At 42.4% G+C, this 23,425-nt stretch overlaps 8 non-coding genes across 8 annotated transcripts; all 8 read right to left on the bottom strand.

The window, feature by feature from the left end:
• Positions 1–14,604: 14,604 nt before the first annotated feature.
• trnar-ccu (transfer RNA arginine (anticodon CCU)) lies at positions 14,605–14,677 on the bottom strand. The gene has a single exon. It is a non-coding gene; the product is annotated as a tRNA-Arg (tRNA).
• A 520-nt stretch (positions 14,678–15,197) lies between these two features.
• Positions 15,198–15,269, bottom strand: trnat-cgu (transfer RNA threonine (anticodon CGU)). Its single transcript has one exon. It is a non-coding gene; the product is annotated as a tRNA-Thr (tRNA).
• A 2,178-nt stretch (positions 15,270–17,447) lies between these two features.
• Positions 17,448–17,520, bottom strand: trnar-ccu (transfer RNA arginine (anticodon CCU)). The gene has a single exon. It is a non-coding gene; the product is annotated as a tRNA-Arg (tRNA).
• Positions 17,521–18,040: 520 nt separating this feature from the next.
• trnat-cgu (transfer RNA threonine (anticodon CGU)) lies at positions 18,041–18,112 on the bottom strand. The gene has a single exon. It is a non-coding gene; the product is annotated as a tRNA-Thr (tRNA).
• Positions 18,113–18,657: 545 nt separating this feature from the next.
• On the bottom strand, positions 18,658–18,730 carry trnar-ccu (transfer RNA arginine (anticodon CCU)). Its single transcript has one exon. It is a non-coding gene; the product is annotated as a tRNA-Arg (tRNA).
• A 958-nt stretch (positions 18,731–19,688) lies between these two features.
• On the bottom strand, positions 19,689–19,761 carry trnar-ccu (transfer RNA arginine (anticodon CCU)). Its single transcript has one exon. It is a non-coding gene; the product is annotated as a tRNA-Arg (tRNA).
• Positions 19,762–20,940: 1,179 nt separating this feature from the next.
• Positions 20,941–21,013, bottom strand: trnar-ccu (transfer RNA arginine (anticodon CCU)). Its single transcript has one exon. It is a non-coding gene; the product is annotated as a tRNA-Arg (tRNA).
• Positions 21,014–21,431: 418 nt separating this feature from the next.
• Positions 21,432–21,504, bottom strand: trnar-ccu (transfer RNA arginine (anticodon CCU)). The gene has a single exon. It is a non-coding gene; the product is annotated as a tRNA-Arg (tRNA).
• Between the last annotated feature and the right edge of the window lie 1,921 nt (positions 21,505–23,425).

Here is a 23,425-nt window from a genome sequence, read left to right on the forward strand (position 1 = left end):
TTAAAGGCTCTTTTAGGTAAACTACCATCTTATCTTTCTAATTTGTTAAGATTTCACCCAAATAATCAACGCACTAGATCTGGTTCCTGAATTCGGTTAATAGTCCCAAGGGTAACGTAAAATCTTGGCAAATGTACTTTCTCCTTTTATGCTCCTAAGGCTTGGAATGATGACAACCTTCCAACTTTGAGTACTTTTAAACATATTCTGTATAATGTCTTAAAGGATACATGTAATTGTTTTTTATGATCTGATTTAGTAATTTTGGTGGTATTGTGTTTTCTGATCTTCTTTGCGAAACTTTATGTGCTGCTGTTTTGACCAGGTCTCACTGGAAGAAGAGATAGTACTGTCTCAATGTGATCTCCTGGCTAAATAAAGGAAATAATAATAATAATAAAAAGTGTCTTCAGTGTGAGAAGAGTTTCACACGTCAAAGCAGCCTGATCCGTCATTTGCAAACTCATTCGGGAAAGAAACTTCCGTTTTTTTTATGCAAGAAGAGGTTTAGAAAATGGAGCAATTTGTACAATCATCTACACAATCATTTTGAAATACATTCAATTGTAGTCAAAGTACTAAAATGTTGTTTTTCACCAGACTTACAGAACAATCATGTCACTCTATTCCATGTGTGGATTTCTATGAATCAAAATATTAGTCAAACTTTTACCTTGCTGGGAAAAGCAACAATGTAACTGGAAGATTATAAATGAATTGACATAAACTGAACAAAATGACATGTTCCCATTGATTTTAAATGTATTCTAGCTTATTGTTTAGTCAATTTAATGTTGTAATATGTTTACGTTTATGGACTTTATTAGGAGAAGCATGAAAATATTATTCTAGTTTGTGCAGGTCTTTTTTATAATCTGCACAGTTCATTCTTTGTTGTGCTTCCATTAGCCTGGATGTACAGTAGATTAATTTGCTACAATAAACAATCCTAAGCAGCTGGCCTTCATTAATTTTTTTGTTAATTATACATTGAAAAAAGTGTTTAAAAAAATTATTAAATGGTTGTACTCAACAGTAACATTTTCATACCCCTCCTCTGTCTATGCACAAATAGCTTCTTATCAACCCATTATATTTATTTTTTTGTTGGCTACCCAGCCAAGCTACATTTTACAACTCATCACTTTTAGCACATACATCAAACACTTCATGTAATTCTATTTGTACAGCATTTTTTCTGTTGCCAAATTACAAGGTTCTGCATTTTTTAACACGGACTACTCACACACACACACACACACACACACACACACACAAAAACAAAAAACTCTTCACTCTTTGCACTTTCAGCTCCTACAATCTCAGTCAAAGTCAGTACTTTAAGAACATATCAGCTCTCGCATTTATTTCGTCACGTGGTCCACTTCTTTTTGTTCAATTTATAGCCTTATATCATTTTTACCTTCATAGTATCAGAGATGAGAATTAATTGAAAGTTCTTTAATAAAATCCACAAAGGGTAATCCAGACAGGAACATACATCCAACACAACACAAAGACATTTAAAACTGGACAAAAAGGAAGGGCCAAGCAGGAACCTAAATACACAGGATAATTAAACATGATAAATAAATACATGACTGAGAATGGATACATCGACACCGCTATCCAGAAAGGTGGGATTCCAGGCTTCTCTGGATGTCTGGAACACACTGGAGTTCTCAGTCAGATTATCCGGGAGACCAAGGCCAGCAATGGCAACCTGACCGTTGTTTGGCTGGACTTGGCTAATGCATACGGATCATTCCCTCATACCCTCATCCATGCAGCACTAGACCATTACCTCATCCCTCAGCACATCAAGGGATTGATCATCAGTTACTTTGGCGGAATCTAGCTACGATTCAAGACAGGCCACTTCACCACCCAATGGCAAAACCTCCAACTTCCTCTGTCATCCGTGGTGGAGGAATTTAAGGTAGCAAAGTGCAGAGTCATAATGACATACAGAAACTCCCAGGATGAACAAGTCTGGCAGGCAGGTATCCTTACAAGATCAGGACGCAAGTGGGCAGCTGACTCATCTGTTGCACAAGATGAAAGTATGTTGAAGCTACGTGACATCATGGGAACGCCATGCATGGGAAGACAGGGTCTTGGAACTTCCCATATCCAGCAATGGGGGAAGGCTGGATCCACGGATAGAAGGGCCATGATCCAGGAGGAGGTACGGAACCTGGAGGAGGAAGGACGAAGGGCAAGGGCTGTGGAGCTAGCGTCCCAGGGAGCATGGACCAAGTGGGACCTACCCAAGAGGAAGATCACATGGGGAGATCTGTGGAGATTGGAACCATTCCGCATCTCATTTATGTTAAGATCGGTGTATGACACACTTCCAACTCCAACAAACCTGCACAAGTGGGGCTTAAGAGAGGACCCATCGTGCAAGCTTTGTGGGGAGAGGGGTACCATGGCACACATCCTGTCAGGGTGTAAAACAGCACTTGCCCAAGGCAGATACAGGTGGCGCCATGACAAGGTGCTCATGACACTCGCTAACACCCTGGAGCAAGAGACACGCAAGAAACACCAACCACATGGGAGAGCAACACCATCAATCAAGTTTGTAAGAGCGGGTCAAAAGCCACCAACCACAGTAACAACAAGAACCAATCTGCTGCAAAAGGCCCAATCATGGGAAATGAAGGTAGACCTGAGGGAAAGACTGCAATTCCCCCCGGTCGTCCAGACAACCCTGAGGCCAGATGCAGTGCTGTGGTCTGAAGAGGCAAAAAAAAAAAAAAAAAAAAAGATTATCCTCATCGAACTTACAGTCCCATGGGAAGAGGGTTGTGAACCAGCGTTTGAGAGAAAGAGCGCCAAATACCAGGATCTCTTGCATGACTGCAGGGGGAAAGGTTGGCAGGCATGGCTCTTCCCAGTCGAGGTCGGCTGTAGAGGATTCCCCGCCCAGTCAGTATGGAGAATGCTTACAGCCATTGGGGTGATGGGGAGGGAGAGAAAGATGACTGTTCGCAGGATGGGGGAGGCAGCAGAGAGAGCTTCTTGCTGGTTATGGAGCAGGAGGGAGGAGCTTAGCTGGAAGCCAGGGGGAGTTGATGGGCAGTGATTTGGCCACCACTGCTGACCCACCAATGTTGAGGGTGTTGCGGTTCAGGGTTGGAACACCCGATGATTGTTGGATACCGCCTGATGACATCAACTCTTCCTGGCTAAGGCTACATTCACCAAAAGTGAATGAAGGAGAAGCATCTTTGGATGTAATTGTAATCAAACTCAGGTGCAGCAGGGAATAATCAATTAACTAAACTAAACAGATATGGAAAATAAATTGCACTATTGTACCTAAATATGAAACAAACCTCACATTAAAGCATTTATATAAACTCTTTCCTTGTACTTGTGACATCTACATACTGTATATCAAAACCGTCAAATATACATGTGTAGTATGGTGGCCCCCAGGGCCGGAGTGGGACTCCTTTTCAGCCCTGGAGTTTCAAGCCTTAGACCGGCCCACTTTAGTTCACGACTGACTATATTAAAATGACGTCATTTCCAATTCAGTGCAAATACAGTAGCCTAATTGTTGCTTCACAGTGAAGATTTATTTGAACAGTTAACACAATGTAATGTTTAACAGTATCAGTATCTATTTTCTGTTAGAATTAGTGCTCATAAATATCCAAACCTTGAAATGAAAAAATATCAAATAAATACAAATATATATTAAGCTATATGTATAAAATAAAGATTAAAATAAAATGTATTAAACTTTCTAATGACACTATCATGTCTTTTTCAAGTAAACAGCTGCTTTATAAGTTCAAATATTTTTCATAAATGAGAACATTAAAGGGTAAATCTCCAACACTATTCTTTTAAACATCACAATGTCCTTCTCTGCAATATCTGAATATATATTCTGTGCAAAATTGTTCACAGATATCCAGTCCTTAAACACAAATAAAGAATAGAACAAGTATTGCACTGTCCTACCTGCCCATTCTAGTGTGTTGGGCTCATGACTGGTGCTTGGTAACGTTACGGGGCCTGGCTCTTCACTGTTAGCAGCAAACTGGACTAGAGGCTGCTGCTGCTGAAGAGCAACCGTACAAGAAAAAGTTTGATACATAAACATGAACGATGATTTGCAGACATCGTTGTTTTGCACTGCTCCTAACTAGCTTGACGTTAACCAGGGGTGGACTGGGACAAAATTTCAGGCCGGGAAATCTCACACTTATCCAGGCCATCCCACACCAAAATTTGAAACCCTGGACAACAATATTTTTCATCATCACATAAAGAAAAGTTGAAATCAACTGGGTAAAATAATTAAATGCTATCTCTTGAACTTCCAATTTGCCTTTTAATCTCTTTTAATCTCTCTGTCTCTCATGTGTGTTTACTTTTTAAACTAATTTTCTTGTATCTGTCACTTTTGTCATAAACACATCTCCACCTTTACAACCACCTATACAGTACAGATCTAAGGTTGGTCTTTTTTAAAGAAGACAATCAGCAGATTATTGCAGAAATACTGAGACCTTTTTAAAGACATGTTTTTATCAAGATTGTAAAAAGTTGTGATTTTGTAAAATGACACTTGACATTGCTGCTAAGGGGGAGGAGACAGCCACCAGGATGGTTCTTTAGCTTCTAAGATTTCAAAATTATATATAATTTATGATTAGTACTAAAACATTTGATAGAGAAAAGGGCAACAGAAAAAAAGAGGGCCACTACATTAGGACCATGTGTTATTTATTGTCGTAATGTTAAAATTAAAACAAAAATTAGCTACATCTTGAATATATCTTTATTTAAAAATCTTAAAACTAAACATGTTTTGCATTATCATGGGTCATGTTTGGCCCAAAGGAAAATTAACCATGATATTATTGAGCCTATGGTAAATATTGTAACCATGTTTTTTTTTTTTTTTTTTAGGATTGATTCCCATTAGTATAATCACAATTTTATACCATGGTGAAACTATAGTGTAGCAAAACCATTGTATAACTATAGTAAACATGTTTTGTAAAACCACAGTTAATTTTTAATAAGGGTAGCTCCCTAAACCTGTTTTAAAACGATATTTTTTATAGATTAACATTTGTTAGCAGTTCAATACTTAAGTAAACGAAGACAAAACTACAATAGTCTGTTTACAGATGTAACTGACCTGCACTTTAGGTCCTAAACAGGACAGATTTGTCTCTCTGCTCCACCTGGGCACTTCTACTTCAGTCTCGCGTCGTTTTGGCGGACGCGCGGATGCGTGGAGCGCGCGCGAGATGAAACGCGTGCCAGTTAAAACTAACCGATTTATGATTTATTAGAGTTTTATTATTGAATGGCTAATTCTGAAATAACCACTTTAGTACATTAGGCCGGCAACAAAAACAATAACAACAACAATATTAAATAATAATAATAAAAATTGGAGGGTAGCGGGCCAAAAATTCTCCCGATGGACAGTCCGCCCCTGGCGACTGCTGTGAGTGCAGGCAGCTAGGGACACCGGCCCTCGCGGCCAAAAAAACGGACCGGCCCACCGGGAATTCTCCCGGTCCTCCCGATTAGCCAATCCGGGCCTGGTGGCCCCTTTAAGTACATCACGTACCTATATAGGAGGAGGTTGTTACATGTCTCCTAGTGTTTCTTCTCCTTGTACTGTCATTTTTTGACAGTACAAGGCAGTATGTACCCTGCATTCCTATTTCATTAAATACTCTGTTTAATTGTTACTCTGGGCTCCTTGTCATTCCCTCTGACTCTTCATTCCCAGCAACTAGGGATGTAACGGTATCAAAACTTCACGGTACGGTAATACCTCGGTATGAATGGCACGGTACGGTATTTATTGATCATTTACAGGAAAAACAGAACTAATTAAGAGACTCGAAAAAAGTACCAGAATTGTTTATTAAACAGTTTACATGAACACTGAACATATCAATGGCATACAAATTAGCCATCTATCTGTAAACTTTGAAACAGAAACTTAAATTTTTCAATTTTAGTAACAAAAAATTATTAAAGCATGTAAAAAACAGTCAAATCAGTTTAGCTGAATGAGTTGTCTGAATCTAGTTGTCTGCTTGAAATAAGATTTTTTTTCTTACCCCATTGGCAGATTATTTAGCTTGTTTTAAACAAAAACTCACTTAATTTTGACTTGTTTTTACTAAAAACGAGACAATAATTTTTACTTGTCTAGAAAATCCTTCTTGATTTAAGAATTTTGAGATATTTTGGCTGGAAACAAGACAAAATTCTAAGTAAGAAAAGCATTTTTTGCAGTGCAGTAGGCTCTCATGCCTTTCTTTCGCATTAAATCTTTATTAAAAACAATCCTTTAAAGAACTTTTCTACCTGGACAAGTGCATCTATTATGTTGCCTAGTTTATTTAAAACTGCACCTTTCCTTATTTTAAACATAGCCAAAAAGCCACGTGTTGACTGTGAAACACAGTAGACTTCATTTATATGCATTTATGGTACATTTCCGTGTCAATCCATGTTAATTTTTTACAGCGAACAATGCACTGTAACATTAATTCAGCGCATACAGCGCAGCAAAAAATAGACTCGGTGCCGAAACGATGGCTGCACTGCTGCAAAGGCACCGCTTCTAGGACGTACTGCCGGACAGCAACCGCGTGCAGTGTGAACGCTCTAATCCGTTAACATGGGTGCTGAAAAGAATACGTAACGCATACGCACTGCAGACGGAGCACGTTCGACCGTTTCCATCTCTTTTCCTTGCTGCTACAGTCTGTAGCGACAACAGACCGCAAAAGATGATGGCCACGCCTGGGCTGATGGGAAATGTAGTTCCCGCTACCTCCCTTTCGCTCCATTCGCCTGAGCAAACTTTTCTCAGAAGACCTATCGTTTTATCGAGTCATGCGACCACGGTAGTATCGAAAAAATGTGTTATTGCGGTATGACGGTATTTACAATACCGTTACATCCCTACCAGCAACCGTAACAGAAGACAGCACCAATAAAATTATGACAGAGGCTGAGGACAGGCTGTGGGGACTAATGGTGCATTCACACTGCACACTTTGTCTGCGTCAGGCAACGCTCCCAACGCATCTAGTTTGACGCATGTACGTTGAAGCTGGCAACGCTTGCTTTTTGGTGCGTTCACACCGCACACGTCAGGCAACGCACCCAACGCATCTAGTTTTTTGCACACTTCCCCTAAATAAACCATAGCAAACTATTGGGACTGGACATTTTGGGATCCTCTGTTGACCATGTTTCCCTAGCTAACGAAATAGAAATTATTACGTTGAGAAAAGATTTGATAACGCCGACATCCCCGATCTCTTCAGCGATCTTCATCCAAGCAAGTTCCTTTACATTCCAGTCTTTATACAACCACGAGGGCGGATCATACAATTATCTGCGATTGCAGACGGCTACAATGAGCACTATATATATGTAATATAATTAAATTGAAAATGATTTTTTCTCCGCTCCCGCTTCATTCAAGATACCTGTGGTGACGTCGCTACAGTGAGACGCTCTGATTGGTTGACGCACTGCGTCAAGTGCGTCAAGTCCGTCAAAAGTTCAGCTAGCTGAACTTCTGCGTTGCTTGCGTTTGCTGCGTTGACGCTTGAAACGCAGGTAACGATTGAAAAGTTGAAAAGTTGATGGATCCAACGGACACAACGCAATGCAGAGCCTCTGACGGACTCAACCATTTACTTTACATGTAATCTTGCCGCAACTGACGCTTGACATTTGGGGCGGTGTGAACGCAGCATAAGGCAGGGGGGTGATGTTTTTTTTTTGTTTTTTTTAGTGATCTGAAACCTGCTCAACAGATGAATCCTGCTGATGTTTACTTGAGTCTCTTCAAACTGTTTTCTCTGAGAGCGCTTTACCAACTTCAGATGTTCAACTACACTGGTATTCTAGTGTAAAAACAAGTGACTACTGATGAGTTTTTCAATCACTTAAATATCATTTATTTGTTTCATTTGTTGAACAGAACTCAGAAAAAGTTTTCAGAAGTTTTCCACATATCTGTGGTTAGATCAGGGTGCTCAATAATGTTTCTTTGACCTTCATTATGCATGTTTTGATTATACTTTGTTGTAAATAAATACAAATAATATAATACTCCATTCTTTGAATCTTCTCACATTGTTCCTTTCCTAATACTAACAGTAGTAATAATGGGCCATTAGGGCAGGGCTCTTTGTCTCTCAGGTGTGAATTGCTAAATATTCATGGCTCATTGCCATTCCTTTGAATATTCCCTTTCAAACACAAAACATGTTTTAGAAAATGTATATCAATATATTGTTTTCTATGAACGAGTGAACAAGATCATTTCACATCATTTGGTTGACAAAAATCTAGCCTACGACATCTAATTCTTAAAAGTAGTGTGAACAAATGTTCTGTATGTGTTTCATGGCCTTATTTCAGTGACTTCAAAACTTTAGTTTTTCACTTACCACGCATAAACGTTATTTTCTCAAAAACACAAATGTACATTTCATGTTGCTTAAATATTATTGTAGCCCAATTTGTGCTAATTGCAATGTAATCGAATTTTAGCAATTAATATGTTTTTAAGATGAAGGAGTGGTCTTCTGAATCGAGCTTGAACTCCATAATAATAATTATTATTATTAGAATTAGCAGGTAAAACATATATATTAGTAGTTACAGACTATGGTAAGAATCGTCTGACCTCAAGGTGATTTGGAGCCAGACACTCTACCGTTGCACTACAAGATAGCGGAAAAATTATTTAGTGTTTCATGCTTAAGCACTTTGATAAACTATGCAAATCAGCTAGTCTTTACACTCACAAAGTCAAGAACAGATCGCTTGACCTCAACATAATTGGAACACGCAACCTTCCGATCAGGGGTCAGGCGCACTCTGTTTTCTCGAAAGAAAACAAGAAAACAAGTCGCCGTTCCTTGCTTAATTGCTTTGATTCAATTTGCAAATCAGTCACGGTAAAGGGCTGTAGACTTTATACTATGGATGTCAAGAAGAGATCAACTGATGTGATTGGAACATGCAACCGTCTGATCTGCATTCAGCCATGCTTCCGTTATACCCCAAGACATCACAAACCTATTCGGTGTTTCCTGCTTAAGCCACCTTTTGTGTCACCCTGCCTTCGATAGCTCCCATCAAGCTTCCGCTGCGCCACTCTGCTTTCCTTGACGAGAGTACCATACGCCAGTCTTTTCAAAACCACTTGAGCCTGGCACACATTTCTAACTAGTCTATTATGTATGAATTTTTTTGCAAATTACAACAAGTTTACCAGTTGCATTGTTGTTTCTTTAAGCAGCACCTGGGCACATATAAAAGCGAAAAAAAGCTTAGCAGAGGATGGTTTCAATCCATCGACCTCTGGGTTATGGGCCCAGCACGCTTCCACTGCGCCACTCTGCTTGCCTTGATGTAGAGCCCGTGCACTGGTCTTTTCAACATAACTTGATTCTTGCACACATTTCTTTTTTTTTTCTTTTCTTTTTTTTATTGGACAAATATCAGTAATACACAATTGTTAAAGATCAAAAGGTCCTCCATATTTTTTACATACAAGGTTAAACAAAAATTATCTACATCTGCAAATATTAAGTATACACAGGTATATATTATCATGCAATACAGTGTTCTTGGTCTTACTATACAAGCATATACAACCTGAATATACATATAAAAGTGTCTATTTCAACATACAGAAAAGAAAAGAAAACAACACTAACACCCCACCCACCCCTTCCGTCTGCTATATAAGCGATTCTTGCACACATTTCTAACTTGTCTTGCAGCACCAGGGGTCCGTTCTTCGTACCTCGCTAACTAAGTTAGCTGGATTTGATTGTTGACGATTTTGCGTGATCTTGGATCGTTCGGTTCTTCGAAGCTCATCCGGGACTTGCTGTCATAGTAACAGGTCCGTAAGCTTAAATATATATATACATATATATACTACCGTTCAAAAGTTTGGGGTCAGTACTTTTTTTTTTTTAAGAAATTAATACTTTTATTAACCAAGGATGTATTAAGTTAATAATAAAAAAATATTGAAAGTTAATAATAAATAATTTACATTGTTATAAAAATATATATTTTGAATAAACAGAGTACTTTTTAAACTTGTTATTCATGAAAGAATCCTGAAAAAAAAAAAAAATCATAGGTTCCGAAAATATTTGCAGCACAACTGTTGATATTATCCAACATTGATCATTCTAATAATAAATCAGTATATTAGAATGATTTCTGAAGGATCATGTGACACTGAAGACTGGAGTAACAGCTGATAAAAATTCAGCTTTTCATCACAGGAATAAATTCTATTTTAAAGTATGTAAAAAAAACAAAAAAAAACAAAAACATTATTTTATATTGTAAAAACAATTGGCAATATTACTGTTTTTTCTGTATTTTTAATCAAATAAATGCAGTCTTGATGAGTCGAAGAGACTTCTTTAAAGACTATTACAAGTCTTTCTGACCCCAAACATTTAAACGGTAGTGTATAAAAAAATAAAAATATAAATAAAATAACATATCAAGGAAATAACATGTAACATGGGCAGCATTAACGCATTTAATTTGTTCACTACTTTTTGCCAACCCCTTTCTCCTTGCTTTTCCAGCCTTTGCAGTTTTCCCTTGCGTTTTAATTAAACTCTGAAACTCCTGAAAACCCTCAATCAAGAGTTCTTGCTCTGCTGCAGAAAAATACTGAGCTCGCTCCTTCGTCATGTTCGCCGACCAATCACAGAGTTGCCGATCAATGTTTCTACTATCGATACGTAGCCCCTTTTAAGCCACCCAGTGATTTCAAATAACTTCATCCAGCTATACTAATCATCAACAACAGGTGCGTTCGGAGAACCGGAATAGCGAGCTCATAGTTAGTGCGATGATTTGATCTTGGATGTGTCATTTGATCTTGGATGTAGTAAGCGAGGTACGAAGAACGGACCCCTGGGCACATATAAAAGTGAAACAAGCTTAGCAGAGGATGGTTTCAATCCATCGACTTCTGGCTTATGGGCCCAGCACGCCTTCGCTGCGCCACTCTGCTGAAAAGTCACCTTAGCCATTAGGCCACTGTGGCTGTCATGTAGTTGCTTACTTTTTCTTTTAGTTCTCCATCTCATTCAGCTTCTGGATGAACAACTATTGTGAGAGGACCAAGAGACTTTAGGTTTTCACGAACAGGCTCTGAACATTTCTCTTTTTTCGGGGCTCTGTCATATATACAAACTCAGAAGCCTTAGCAGAGGATGGTTTCGATCCATCGACCTCTGGGTTATGGGCCCAGCACGCTTCCGCTGCGCCACTCTGCTTGACTTGATGTGGAGCTCGTGCACTGGTCTTTTCAACATAACATGAATCTTGCACACATTTATAACTTGTCTTGAAGCACTTGGGCACAAATGAAAGTGAAACAAGCTTAGCAGAGGATGGTTTCGATCCATCAACCTCTGGGTTATGGGCCCAGCACGCTTCCGCTGCGCCACTCTGCTTGTTTTGATGCAAAGTCTGTGCACTGGTCTTTTCAACATAACGAATCTTGCACACATTTCTAACTTGTCTTGAAGCACTTGGGCACGAATAAAAGTGAAACAAGCTTAGCAGAGAATGGTTTTGATCCATCGACCTCTGGGTTATGGGCCCAGCACACTTCCGCTGTGCCGCTCTGCTCGCCTTGATGTAGAGCCCATGCCCTGGTCTTTTCAACATAACTTGATTCTTGCACACATTTCTAACTTGTCTTGCAGCACCTGGGCACATATAAAAGTGACACAAGCTTAGCAGAGGAAGGTTTTGATCCATCGACCTCTGGGTTATGCGCCCAGCACGCTTCCGCTGCGCCACTCTGCTTGACTTGATGTAGAGCTCGTGCACTGGTCTTTTCAACATAACATGATTCTTGCACAAATTTCCAACTTGTCTTGAAGCACTTGGGCATGAATAAAAGTGAAACAAGCTTAGCAGAGGATGGTTTCGATCCATCGACCTCTGGGTTATGGGCCCAGCACTCTTCCGCTGCGCCACTCTGCTTGACTTGATGTAGAGGTCGTGCACTGGTCTTTTCAACATAACATGAATCTTGCACACATTTCTAACTTGTCTTGAAGCACTTGGGCACAAATAAAAGTGAAACAAGCTTAGCAGAGGATGGTTTCGATCCATCGACTTCTGGGTTATGGGCCCAGCACGCTTCCGCTGCGCCACTCTGCTTGACTTGATGTAGAGCTCATGCACTGGTCTTTTCAGCATAACATGATTCTTGCACAAATTTCTAACTTGTCTTGAAGCACTTGGGCACGAATAAAAGTGAAACAAGCTTAGCAGAGGATGGTTTCGATCCATCGACCTCTGGGTTATGGGCCCAGCACGCTTCCGCTGCGCCACTCTGCTTGACTTGATATAGAGCTCGTGCACTGGTCTTTTCAACATAACATGAATCTTGCACACATTTCTAACTTGTCTTGAAGCACTTGGGCACAGATAAAAGTGAAACAAGCTTAGCAGAGGATGGTTTCAATCCATCGACCTCTGGGTTATGGGAACAGCACGCTTCCGCGGCGCCACTGTGCTTGTCTTGATATAGAGCCTGTGCACTGGTCTTTTCAACATAACATGATTCTTGTACATATTTCTAACTTTTCTTGCAGCACTTGGGCACGTACAAAAGTGAAACAAGCTTAGCAGAGGATGGTTTCGATCCATCGACCTGTGGGTTACGGGACCAGCACGCTTCCGCTGCGCCACTCTGCTTGACTTGATGTAGAGCTTGTGCACTGGTCTTTTCAACATAACATGATTCTTGCACAAATTTCTAACTTGTCTTGAAGCACCTGGGCACATATGAAAGCGAAAAAAGCTTAGCAGAGTATGGTTTCGATCCTTGGACCTCTGGGTTATTGGCCCAGCACGCTTCCGCTGCGCCACTCTGTTTGTCTTGCTATAGAGCCTGTGCGCTGGTCTTTTCAACATAACATGATTCTTGCACATATTTCTAACTTGTCTTGCAGCACTTGGGCACATATAAAAGTGAAACAAGATTAGCAGAGGATGGTTTCGATCCATCGACCTCTGGGTTATGGGCCCAGCACGCTTCCGCTGCGCCACTCTGCTCACCTTGATGTAGAGCCCGTACACTGGTCTTTTCAACATCACTTGATTCTGGCACACGTTTCTAACTTGTCTTGCAGCACCTGAGCACATATAAAAGTGAAACAAGATTAGCAGAGGTTGGTTTCGATCCATCGACTTCTGGGCTATGGGCCCAGCACGCCTTCGTTGCGCCACTCTGCTGAAAGTCACCGCAGATGGGACTCGAACCCACAATCCCTGGCTTAGGAGGCAAGTGCCTTATCCATTAGGCCACTGGGGCTGTCAAGCGGCTGTTTACTTTTTCTTTTAGTTCTTCATCTCATTCAGCTTCTGGACGAACAACTTTTGTGATAGGACCAGGTGACTTTAGGTTTTCACAAACAAGCTCTGAACATTTCTCTTATTTGGGGGCTCTGTTATATATACAAGCTCAGAAGTCTTAGCAGAGGAAGGTTTCGATCCATTGACCTCTGGGTTATGGGCCCAGCACGCTTCCGCTGCGCCACTCTGCTTGACTTGATGTAGAGCTCGTGCACTGGTCTTTTCAACATAACATGATTCTTGCAGAAATTTCTAACTTGTCTTGAAGCACTTGGGCACATATAAAAGTGACACAAGCTTAGCAGAGGATGGTTTTGATCCATCGACCTCTGGGTTATGGGCCTAGCACGCTTCCGCTGCGCCACTCTGCTTGACTTGATGTAGAGCTTGTGCACTGGTCTTTTCAACATAACATGATTCTTGCACAAATTTCTAACTTGTCTTGAAGCACCTGGGCACAAATAAAAGTGAAACAAGCTTAGCAGAGGATGGTTTCAATCCATCGACCTCTGGGTTATGGGCCCAGCACGCTTCCGCTGCGCCACTCTGCTTGTCTCAATGTAAAGCCTTTGCACTGGTCTTTTCAACATAACTTGAATCTTGCACACATTTCAAACTTTTCTTGCAGCACCTGGGCACATATAAAAGTGACACAAGTTTAGCAGAGGATGGTTTCGATCCATCGACCTCTGGGTTATGGGCCCAGCAAGCTTCCGCTGGGCCACTCTGCTTTCCTTGAAGAGAGAACCACACGCTGGTCTTTTCAAAACCACTTGAGCCTGGCACACATTTCTAACTAGTCTATTATGTATGAATATTTTTGCAAATTACAACAACTTTACCAGTTGCATCGTCGTTTCTTTGAGCAGCACCTGGGCACATATGAAAGCGAAAAAAGCTTAGCAGAGTATGGTTTCGATCCTTCGACCTCTGGGTTATTGGCCCAGCACGCTTCCGCTGCGACACTCTGCATGTCTTGATATAGAGCCTGTGCGCTGGTCTTTTCAACATAACATGATTCTTGCACATATTTCTAACTTGTCTTGCAGCACTTGGGCACATATAAAAGTGAAACAAGATTAGCAGAGGATTGTTTCGATCCATCGACCTCTGGGTTATGGGCCCAGCACGCCTTCGTTGCACCACTATGCTGAAAGTCACCCCAGATGGGACTCGAACCCACAATCCCTGGCTTAGGAGGCCAGTGCCTTATCCATTAGGCCACTGGGGCTGTCACGCGGCTGTTTACTTTTTCTTTTAGTTCTTCATCTCATTCAGCTTCTGGATGAACAACTTTTGTGAGAGGACCAAGTGACTTTAGGTTATCACGAACAGGCTCTGCACATTTCTCTTTTTTGGGGGCTCTGTCATATATACAAGCGCAGAAGTCTTAGCAGAGGATGGTTTCAATCCATCGACCTCTGTGTTATGGGTCCAACACGCTTCCGCTGCGCCACTCTGCTTGACTTGATGTGGAGCTCGTGCACTGGTCTTTTCAACATAACATGATTCTTGCACAAATTTCTAACTTGTCTTGAAGCACTTGGGCACAAATCAAAGTGAAACAAGCTTAGCAGAGGATGGTTTCGATCCATCGACCTCTGGGTTATGGGAACAGCACGCTTCCGCGGCGCCACTGTGCTTGTCTTGATATAGAGCCTGTGCACTGGTCTTTTCAACATAACATGATTCTTGTACATATTTCTAACTTTTCTTGCAGCACTTGGGCACGTACAAAAGTGAAACAAGCTTAGCAGAGGATGGTTTCGAACCATCGACCTCTGGGTTACGGGACCAGCACGCTTCCGCTGCGCCACTCTGCTTGACTTGATGTAGAGCTTGTGCACTGGTCTTTTCAACATAACATGATTCTTGCACAAATTTCTAACTTGTCTTGAAGCACCTGGGCACATATGAAAGCGAAAAAAGCTTAGCAGAGTATGGTTTCAATCCTTGGACCTCTGGGTTATGGGCCCAGCACGCTTCCGCTGCGCCACTCTGCTTGACTTGATATAGAGCTCGTGCACTGGTCTTTTCAACATAACATGAATCTTGCACACATTTCTAACTTGTCTTGAAGCACTTGGGCACAGATAAAAGTGAAACAAGCTTAGCAGAGGATGGTTTCAATCCATCGACCTCTGGGTTATGGGAACAGCACGCTTCCGCGGCGCCACTGTGCTTGTCTTGATATAGAGCCTGTGCACTGGTCTTTTCAACATAACATGATTCTTGTACATATTTCTAACTTTTCTTGCAGCACTTGGGCACGTACAAAAGTGAAACAAGCTTAGCAGAGGATGGTTTCGATCCATCGACCTCTGGGTTACGGGACCAGCACGCTTCCGCTGCGCCACTCTGCTTGACTTGATGTAGAGCTTGTGCACTGGTCTTTTCAACATAACATGATTCTTGCACAAATTTCTAATTTGTCTTGAAGCACCTGGGCACATATGAAAGCGAAAAAAGCTTAGCAGAGTATGGTTTCGATCCTTGGACCTCTGGGTTATTGGCCCAGCACGCTTCCGCTGCGCCACTCTGCTTGTCTTGCTATAGAGCCTGTGCGCTGGTCTTTTCAACATAACATGATTCTTGCACATATTTCTAACTTGTCTTGCAGCACTTGAGCACATATAAAAGTGAAACAAGATTAGCAGAGGATGGTTTCGATCCATCGACCTCTGGGTTATGGGCCCAGCACGCTTCCGCTGCGCCACTCTGCTCACCTTGATGTAGAGCCCGTACACTGGTCTTTTCAACATCACTTGATTCTGGCACACGTTTCTAACTTGTCTTGCAGCACCTGAGCACATATAAAAGTGAAACAAGATTAGCAGAGGTTGGTTTCGATCCATCGACTTCTGGGCTATGGGCCCAGCACGCCTTCGTTGCGCCACTCTGCTGAAAGTCACCGCAGATGGGACTCGAACCCACAATCCCTGGCTTAGGAGGCAAGTGCCTTATCCATTAGGCCACTGGGGCTGTCAAGCGGCTGTTTACTTTTTCTTTTAGTTCTTCATCTCATTCAGCTTCTGGACGAACAACTTTTGTGATAGGACCAGGTGACTTTAGGTTTTCACAAACAGGCTCTGAACATTTCTCTTATTTGGGGGCTCTGTTATATATACAAGCTCAGAAGTCTTAGCAGAGGAAGGTTTCGATCCATTGACCTCTGGGTTATGGGCCCAGCACGCTTCCGCTGCGCCACTCTGCTTGACTTGATGTAGAGCTCGTGCACTGGTCTTTTCAACATAACATGATTCTTGCAGAAATTTCTAACTTGTCTTGAAGCACCTGGGCACATATGAAAGCGAAAAAAGCTTAGCAGAGTATGGTTTCAATCCATCGACCTCTGGGTTATGGGCCCAGCACGCTTCCGCTGCGCCACTCTGCTTGTCTCAATGTAAAGCCTTTGCACTGGTCTTTTCAACATAACTTGAATCTTGCACACATTTCAAACTTTTCTTGCAGCACCTGGGCACATATAAAAGTGACACAAGTTTAGCAGAGGATGGTTTCGATCCATCGACCTCTGGGTTATGGGCCCAGCAAGCTTCCGCTGGGCCACTCTGCTTTCCTTGAAGAGAGAACCACACGCTGGTCTTTTCAAAACCACTTGAGCCTGGCACACATTTCTAACTAGTCTATTATGTATGAATATTTTTGCAAATTACAACAAGTTTACCAGTTGCATCGTCGTTTCTTTGAGCAGCACCTGGGCACATATGAAAGCGAAAAAAGCTTAGCAGAGTATGGTTTCGATCCTTCGACCTCTGGGTTATTGGCCCAGCACGCTTCCGCTGCGCCACTCTGCATGTCTTGATATAGAGCCTGTGCGCTGGTCTTTTCAACATAACATGATTCTTGCACATATTTCTAACTTGTCTTGCAGCACTTGGGCACATATAAAAGTGAAACAAGATTAGCAGAGGATTGTTTCGATCCATCGACCTCTGGGTTATGGGCCCAGCACGCCTTCGTTGCACCACTATGCTGAAAGTCACCCCAGATGGGACTCGAACCCACAATCCCTGGCTTAGGAGGCCAGTGCCTTATCCATTAGGCCACTGGGGCTGTCACGCGGCTGTTTACTTTTTCTTTTAGTTCTTCATCTCATTCAGCTTCTGGATGAACAACTTTTGTGAGAGGACCAAGTGACTTCAGGTTATCACGAACAGGCTCTGCACATTTCTCTTTTTTGGGGGCTCTGTCATATATACAAGCGCAGAAGTCTTAGCAGAGGATGGTTTCAATCCATCGACCTCTGGGTTATGGGTCCAGCACGCTTCCGCTGCGCCACTCTGCTTGACTTGATGTGGAGCTCGTGCACTGGTCTTTTCAACATAACATGATTCTTGCACAAATTTCTAACTTGTCTTGAAGCACTTGGGCACAAATCAAAGTGAAACAAGCTTAGCAGAGGATGGTTTCGATCCATCGACCTCTGGGTTATGGGAACAGCACGCTTCCGCGGCGCCACTGTGCTTGTCTTGATATAGAGCCTGTGCACTGGTCTTTTCAACATAACATGATTCTTGTACATATTTCTAACTTTTCTTGCAGCACTTGGGCACGTACAAAAGTGAAACAAGCTTAGCAGAGGATGGTTTCGAACCATCGACCTCTGGGTTACGGGACCAGCACGCTTCCGCTGCGCCACTCTGCTTGACTTGATGTAGAGCTTGTGCACTGGTCTTTTCAACATAACATGATTCTTGCACAAATTTCTAACTTGTCTTGAAGCACCTGGGCACATATGAAAGCGAAAAAAGCTTAGCAGAGTATGGTTTCAATCCTTGGACCTCTGGGTTATTGGCCCAGCACGCTTCCGCTGCGCCACTCTGCTTGTCTTGATATAGAGCCTGTGCGCTGGTCTTTTCAACATAACATGATTCTTGCACATATTTCTAACTTGTCTTGCAGCACTTGGGCACATATAAAAGTGAAACAAGATTAGCAGAGGATGGTTTCGATCCATCGACCTCTGGGTTATGGGCCCAGCACGCTTCCGCTGCGCCACTCTGCTCACCTTGATGTAGAGCCCGTACACTGGTCTTTTCAACATCACTTGATTCTGGCACACGTTTCTAACTTGTCTTGCAGCACTGAGCACATATAAAAGTGAAACAAGATTAGCAGAGGTTGGTTTCGATCCATCGACTTCTGGGCTATGGGCCCAGCACACCTTCATTGCGCCACTCTGCTGAAAGTCACCCCAGATGGGACTCGAACCCACAATCCCTGGCTTAGGAGGCCAGTGCCTTATCCATTAGGCCACTGGGGCTGTCAAGCGGCTGTTTACTTTTTCTTTTAGTTCTTCATCTCATTCAGCTTCTGGATGAACAACTTTTGTGAGAGGACCAAGTGACTTTAGGTTATCACAAACAGGCTCTGAACATTTCTCTTTTTTGGGGGCTCTGTCATATATACAAGCTCAGAAGTCTTAGCAGAGGAAGGTTTTGATCCTTTGACCTCTGGGTTATGGGACCAGCACGCTTCCGCTGCGCCACTCTGCTTGACTTGATGTAGAGCTCGTGCACTGGTCTTTTCAACATAACATGATTCTTGCAGAAATTTCTAACTTGTCTTGAAGCACTTGGGCACAAATCAAAGTGAAACAAGCTTAGCAGAGGATGGTTTCGATCCATCGACCTCTGGGTTATGGGAACAGCACGCTTCTGCGGCGCCACTGTGCTTGTCTTGATATAGAGCCTGTGCACTGGTCTTTTCAACATAACATGATTCTTGTACATATTTCTAACTTTTCTTGCAGCACTTGGGCACGTACAAAAGTGAAACAAGCTTAGCAGAGGATGGTTTCGATCCATCGACCTCTGGGTTACGGGACCAGCACGCTTCCGCTGAGCCACTCTGCTTGACTTGATGTAGAGCTTGTGCACTGGTCTTTTCAACATAACATGATTCTTGCACAAATTTCTAACTTGTCTTGAAGCACCTGGGCACATATGAAAGCGAAAAAAGCTTAGCAGAGTATGGTTTCGATCCTTCGACCTCTGGGTTATTGGCCCAGCACGCTTCCGCTGCGCCACTCTGCTCACCTTGATGTAGAGCCCGTACACTGGTCTTTTCAACATCACTGGATTCTGGCACACGTTTCTAACTTGTCTTGCAGCACCTGAGCACATATAAAAGTGAAACAAGATTAGCAGAGGATGGTTTCGATCCATCGACTTCTGGGCTATGGGCCCAGCACGCCTTCGTTGCGCCACTCTGCTGAAAGTCACCCCAGATGGGACTCGAACCCACAATCCCTGGCTTAGGAGGCCAGTGCCTTATCCATTAGGCCACTGGGGCTGTCACGCGGCTGTTTACTTTTTCTTTTAGTTCTTCATCTCATTCAGCTTCTGGATGAACAACTTTTGTGAGAGGACCAAGTGACTTTAGGTTATCACAAACAGGCTCTGAACATTTCTCTTTTTTGGGGGCTCTGTCATATATACAAGCTCAGAAGTCTTAGCAGAGGAAGGTTTTGATCCTTTGACCTCTGGGTTATGGGCCCAGCACGCTTCCGCTGCGCCACTCTGCTTGACTTGATGTAGAGCTCGTGCACTGGTCATAACATAACATGATTCTTGCAGAAATTTCTAACTTGTCTTGAAGCACTTGGGCACATATAAAAGTGACACAAGCTTAGCAGAGGATGGTTTTGATCCATCGACCTCTTGGTTCCGCTGCGCCACTCTGCTTGACTTGATGTAGAGCTTGTGCACTGGTCTTTTCAACATAACATGATTCTTGCACAAATTTCTAACTTGTCTTGAAGCACCTGGGCACAAATAAAAGTGAAACAAGCTTAGCAGAGGATGGTTTCGATCCATCGACCTCTGGGTTATGGGCCCAGCACGCTTCCGCTGCGCCACTCTGCTTGTCTCGATGTAAAGCCTTTGCACTGGTCTTTTCAACATAACTTGAATCTTGCACACATTTCCAACTTTTCTTGCAGCACCTGGGCACATATAAAAGTCACACAAGTTTAGCAGAGGATGGTTTCGATCCATCGACCTCTGGGTTATGGGCCCAGCAAGCTTCCGCTGCGCCACTCTGCTTTCCTTGAAGAGAGAACCACACGCCGGTCTTTTCAAAACCACTTGAGCCTGGCACACATTTCTAACTAGTCTATTATGTATGAATATTTTTGCAAATTACAACAAGTTTACCAGTTGCATCGTCAATTCTTTGAGCAGCACCTGGGCACATATGAAAGCGAAAAAAGCTTAGCAGAGTATGGTTTCGATCCTTCGACCTCTGGGTTATTGGCCCAGCACGCTTCCGCTGCGCCACTCTGCTTGTCTTGATATAGAGCCTGTGCGCTGGTCTTTTCAACATAACATGATTCTTGCACATATTTCTAACTTGTCTTGCAGCACTTGGGCACATATAAAAGTGAAACAAGATTAGCAGAGGATGGTTTCGATCCATCGACCTCTGGGTTATGGGCCCAGCACGCCTTCGTTGCACCACTCTGCTGAAAGTCACCCCAGATGGGACTCGAACCCACAATCCCTGGCTTAGGAGGCCAGTGCCTTATCCATTAGGCCACTGGGGCTGTCACACGGTTGTTTACTTTTTCTTTTAGTTCTTCATCTCATTCAGCTTCTAGATGAACAACTTTTGTGAGAGGACCAAGTGACTTTAGGTTATCACGAACAGGCTCTGCACATTTCTCTTTTTTGGGGGCTCTGTCATATATACAAGCGCAGAAGTCTTAGCAGAGGATGGTTTAAATCCATCGACCTCTGGGTTATGGGTCCAGCACGCTTCCGCTGCGCCACTCTGCTCGACTTGATGTGGAGCTCGTGCACTGGTCTTTTCAACATAACATGATTCTTGCACATATTTCTAACTTGTCTTGCAGCACTTGGGCACATATAAAAGTGAAACAAGATTAGCAGAGGATGGTTTCGATCCATCGACCTCTGGGTTATGGGCCCAGCACGCCTTCGTTGCACCACTCTGCTGAAAGTCACCCCAGATGGGACTCGAACCCACAATCCCTGGCTTAGGAGGCCAGTGCCTTATCCATTAGGCCACTGGGGCTGTCACACGGTTGTTTACTTTTTCTTTTAGTTCTTCATCTCATTCAGCTTCTGGATGAACAACTTTTGTGAGAGGACCAAGTGACTTTAGGTTATCACGAACAGGCTCTGCACATTTCTCTTTTTTGGGGGCTCTGTCATATATACAAGCGCAGAAGTCTTAACAGAGGATGGTTTCAATCCATCGACCTCTGGGTTATGGGTCCAGCACGCTTCCGCTGCGCCACTCTGCTTGACTTGATGTGGAACTCATGCACTGGTCTTTTCAACATAACATGATTCTTGCACAAATTTCTAACTTGTCTTGAAGCACTTGGGCACAAATCAAAGTGAAACAAGCTTAGCAGAGGATGGTTTCGATCCATCGACCTCTGGGTTATGGGAACAGCACGCTTCCGCGGCGCCACTGTGCTTGTCTTGATATAGAGCCTGTGCACACCTCCGTGAAGTTGGCACCCCATGAAAAGAAATAATGACCAAAACTATGCCATTCGTTAGTGCTACGTTTGTGCTGATTTGTGCCGCAAAAACGAACGTTTGTGCTGGTTTGTTGTTTAAGATATTAAACATTATTTTTTTGACCGTATGACGTCACTTTCCACCCCATGTTGTCCAAATCGCTCCAAACCGGCGCAGTTCGTTTGTGCTCGATTTGTGCCCGTTTGTGCCGTTAAAATAAACACTGTATCTGTTTTCCTTCCCTAGATATAACCAAAATATTTTCGGGGCTGTGACGTCACTCTCCACCCCAGTTCCTCTAAATCACACAAAACTGGTGTCATTCGTTTGTGCTCGATTTGTGCCGATTTGTGCCGTTGAAATGAACGTCAAATATATTTCCATTTCTTAGAAATAACAAAAACAATTCGGGGCAGTGACGTCACTCTCCACCCCATGTCGTCCAAATCTTTCCAAACCGGTGCCGTTCGTTTGTGCTCGATTTGTGCCCGTTTGTGCCGTTAAAACAAACCTGGTATCTCCGAGCCCTTCTTAAATATAATGGGGGAAATACTTGTTTGGGACTTTTACGTAACTCTCCACCCCATATCGTCTAAATCTAGCCAAAAGGTGCCATTCGTTTGTGCTCGATTTTTGCCCGTTTGTGCCGCTAAAATAAACATTGCATCTAATTCTCTTCCTTTGAAATAAACAAGCAGGGTGTTTTATAGCATATTTTACACGGAGCTCCTGCAGATTTACACTGCACTTACAGTGTATAAATAATATTATGAGATGAATAATAATAATAAAAAAGAAATTAGAACAGAAACATGAAATTACAGAAGAAAAAAATACAATGACACTTTTGAATGTGAAACTAAATTGCCAATAGATGACAGCATGCTCCTGTTTTAATGAGTGAGTCGTAAGTCATTAATTCAATGGAGGTATTAAACACGGCTGATTCAATCTGGAAGGAAGAGCTGTTTTTATGAATGGGTCAGTGAATTACAAATAGAACCGGTCCAAATCGCCTCAACCCGGTGCTTCTACAGTACTTCTATACTCTTTGATATTACGTGGAACGACATCCTTATGTCGTGAGACTATAGATGCAACGATGAGGGAACGACATGCATTTCTCGAGGCCCCGAGTTAAGTACATAAACAAACCTGCGTGACCATAGTACCCCCGATTAGATAGGTTTATTAATATTTTATTTTGAGTTAAATGATTGTATCAATTATTCTAGAAATTAATACAATATTAAATTATTATATTAACAATAGGCGATGCTGTCTGTGCGCGACGTAGAGAGCATTCAAAACGTTATCATGAATAAATAAAGTGCATCAAATAAAATGGCCCTACAAGAAATATTTTATGCATCCCACAATCTTGTCCATTAACTGATCCTATTTTTTCCGTAATATTTGTATTATTCGTTTATATTCGTTATTTTTCCTTTTATTTCGATTTC

The sequence above is a fragment of the Garra rufa genome, unplaced genomic scaffold (genome assembly GCF_049309525.1).
Source record: "Garra rufa unplaced genomic scaffold, GarRuf1.0 hap1_unplaced_001, whole genome shotgun sequence".
NCBI classification, from domain to species: domain Eukaryota; kingdom Metazoa; phylum Chordata; class Actinopteri; order Cypriniformes; family Cyprinidae; genus Garra; species Garra rufa.